The sequence below is a fragment of the Canis lupus genome, chromosome 2 (assembly GCF_011100685.1).
Source record: "Canis lupus familiaris isolate Mischka breed German Shepherd chromosome 2, alternate assembly UU_Cfam_GSD_1.0, whole genome shotgun sequence".
In the NCBI taxonomy this organism is placed as follows: Eukaryota; Metazoa; Chordata; class Mammalia; order Carnivora; family Canidae; genus Canis; species Canis lupus.
Window position 1 is genome coordinate 52,456,566 of NC_049223.1, and position 3,745 is coordinate 52,460,310.

Below are 3,745 nucleotides of genomic sequence, written 5' to 3' on the forward strand. Positions count from 1 at the left end.
GATGACCCCACACGGGCGTTCTTAAGCTCATCGCTGCTTTGCCTGAACTTCGCCGCCTCACAGCCCTTTTTTTGGAGTAAGACCCTTTTCCTGAAGGTTCTAGCGAGCGTCACACCTACTTGGCGGAGCGAGGGGCGCCCCCACCGGCCCCAGTGGCTGATCCACGAACCCTGTGGGGTGTCCGGGCGGCCTCACACGACGGCGGAGGACGGGGTCGCACATGGGGAGCCACGGTCCGAGCCGGAGTGGGGGGGGGGGCGGCCAGGACGGGCCCCAGGGGCCGGGGCTGGGCTCGCGGAGGGGACGGCCGGGTGGAAGCGGCCCCGCGGCGCAGCTCCATGGCCCCGCGTCTCATTCCACACAAAGATCGCCGAGTACAGACCAGGGTCCCTGCCATTGGCTCCGAAGAAGTGGAGGTTCGGGGGCTCAAAATAATTATCGGGGTCTCAGCTGATTAGCGGTGGAGCCAAAACGAGAGCGAGCGTCCGGCCGGTGCCAAAGCCGTGTCCTCCTCCACGGTGATGCCAAGGGCAGGACGTGCTGGGCCTGGTGCCTGCGCTCCTGCTCCCTGCAGCCCGCCGTGGCCGCCAGAACTGAGGCCTCACCCGCAGAGCAGAGCGAGTGGGTCATTTACCAGATGCCTCGTTCCCAGACTCTGGCCCTGGCTGTCTGATGGGGCCCCACGGGGGGCAGCACTCCGCTTTGGAATGCTAAATGCTTCCCTTCGCATTCAGATGGCTTTTCTGTTTTAAAAGCGACACGAAAAGCTTTTTTAAATTTCAAAAATGACCGCAGGGAGACTTGCACATGCCATTTTGAACTGTGACTATTGGGAAACAAATGTCTGCTTTTATTTTTAAACGTTCCTTCAACTCACGAAGACATTTAGGACACAGGAATGAAGCTTTTAAAACATGCTGCTTATCCCTGGAGTGATCCACGCTCAGTAGAGGGAGGGCCACGTGTCCTCGGGGAGGACACGGAGATGGGGTTCTGTAGCCCAGCAGGGAGTCTCGGGGTCAGTCTGAGGGGCTTCCTGGGGTCTCCCATCGACCTGAACCCCCCCCCAGACCCTCAAATGGAATAGTGTCAGTGCCAGCCCACCTGGCACTGATAGGCAACCACTTAAGGAGGGCCTACAGTGCGGTTCCCTGTGTCACCCCTGCTCCGCACCTCAAACTCTAGGTGTTAAGAAGTCGACCTCATTAATTATGTCTACACTTGGAAATGACTTGTGTTCACTTTTCATCTGTGTCCTACGTGGAGAGCCCTTGGAAGAAGTATGGCCCATGGACACGTTCTTAATGACAAATGAATCTCAGAGATAGTAAGACACAAAGCCTGGTCTTAAAGCCCAAAGATGCCAGGGCCCTGAGTAAGGGGCGAATGAGGAAATTGCTCATAATCCCAACACCGATGCTAAGGCAGGAAGCATTCCAAGGCAAGGAGAATTCCAAATAACAATTTTGGGGCCAGTTGCTAAAGAAATATTTGGTGAACCCAATGGAATAGACGTTTTTGTTGTTTCACAGTCTTCTATAAAATCCTTACAGCCACTTTTGAGCCTGGGTGACGGGGGAGGGGGCGCATTTCCTCTTTTTACCATTAGGGCAAATAAGAACTGTTTCCTTCCCAATGCAACTCAGGGAAAATGAAACTTTACTTCTAACGTAGTAGGAAAAGGTATGTTCTCTGATCGTGAGATTAAAGTCTAAAAGAAGAGTCAACTACTTCAAAAAATTACTTAGAGGTTAAAATGCAACAATATATTTTCATAACCTTGACTTCATCAAGGATGCCCAGCTCAAGCCGCCTGCCACTTTCATTTATGTCTCAGCGGGTGACCTTGAACACATCAGTGCCTCTGGGTTTTTTTCTACAAACACTGGTAAAACGGCTAACCTTCAGACTGAGGGATTTGACTATTTCGATGAATACTAGTACTTGGCACAACTCCTCATGTGCAAAAAATGTCAGAAGAACCAGTAAAGTAGAAAACAAATGACAAAGACCCACGTTGGTCTGGATATATATTTTTTTCTTATCTCATTTTTCTTTTCCACTTAACTATTGACCTTCGCCTCTGCTTGCCTCTTGCAGACTCAGGGGCAGCATCACAGACACGTGGGAATAGAGAGGCCAGCTCAGCAGTAGTAGAGAGGAGGAAGTAGCAGGCAGGAGTTCTAGGCAAGTGCCTCGGACTGCCAAGTGTCTTGGCCCTCTGTGTAGACTGATAGAGGGTCCCTGAGGGACGGACGAAAGGATGAGCACAGACAGCAGTGAGCGTAGCTCTGAGGCCCAGGGTGGCCAGTCCGCCTTCCCCTGCAGACTTTGTGCACTTGGCAGGTAAGCCCAGAATTCTGGCCTGAGAAGGATTCCGAGGCAGCTCTGCGTCCTGCGTCCAAGCGCACCACAATGGGTTAGTGTCTGGCCTGGACACATGTGGGGAAGATGTAACAGAATAGCCCAAAGTGAACGATAAATCCTCTGCTTTAAAACAGCCCTATGAGACATGTGCTCTTAACCCCATTCTATGGAGGCAAAACTGAGGCGAAAAACTTAAAGAATTCTTCCGAGGAAGCAACTGGAGAGTGCCAGGGCTGGGGTTTGGACTTGCAGTCTGTCCCTCTGCAGAGCCTGTGCATCTGCTCCTGCACCACCTGCCCAGCTGGTGACCAGCTTTGTGAGTGGGGGGCAGAGAGTGGCCACCTCTGGGCCTTGGGGTCAGCTTTGTGCAAGTGGTGGTGATGGCAAGGTCAACTGTGCTTCCCTCACGGGCACAGGGCTCCGTGGAGGACTGTGTCCCACAGCTGTACGGCACCGTTCACAAGCTGCAGAGAAGACCTGATGAGGTACCAGCAGCACGTAACACGAGAATCCTGCTGTCGCCTTGTCGGCCCACCTTCAGACACTGAGGTCAAACTAAAATCAACTGATTCTGAGTACCCGATTGGCTTCGAAGGGTGCTGTAAAGTCACTTTTATGAAATTCCTCCTGTGAAATGCTTCCCTCCATGAAGTCTGTGAGAGGCCTGGCCGTGGGCAGCCATCTCTAGCGCTGGGGTTCCCTGCCGTCATGGGTGTTCCTCCAGGGGCCGTCCTAGATTGCTGAAATGCCGAGCTTTAGTATTGCAATAACATTGGTTTTGCCATAATATGCTGTAAAGAAGTTTTATAAAAATAAGCAACATTTTCTACGCATATTTTCTCATCCACAGCATTTGCCTATATGCGGTTTTCTGTAAGCTTTTTTCCATCCTCGAGATCACAAAAATGCTCGAGCTAATGCAAAAATATGGAAGCGATTTCAACGGGAAACCATTACCAGAATGGTTCTGCTTCATACATTTGTCAATTAAATATGTTTTCAGAAGTGCCCGTGGACTGTACCATGGCAGGTCATGAGAATATTGTCATCCTCTCCCACCCCCGGCTTTCTACTTGAATGTTATTATCTTTACTTTGTTCAAAACTGTACCTAGGCCGAGGGACAGAGTCTCACAAATAATACTGAATTTATAATATTTCCCAATTGAAGCATTGCTATTTATCACTTACATTGCATTCTCAAAGTTGAACATACAAATATGGCAAAAACTCGAATTTCTGGGCCAACAGAATGCCACTAATTCATCCCCACTAAACAACTATTATTAAAAATGGCAAGTAATGAGTGTTGGTGAGGAGGTGTAGAAATTAGAATGCTGTGCGTTGCTGGTGGGAAGGTACAATGTCACTGTCACTGA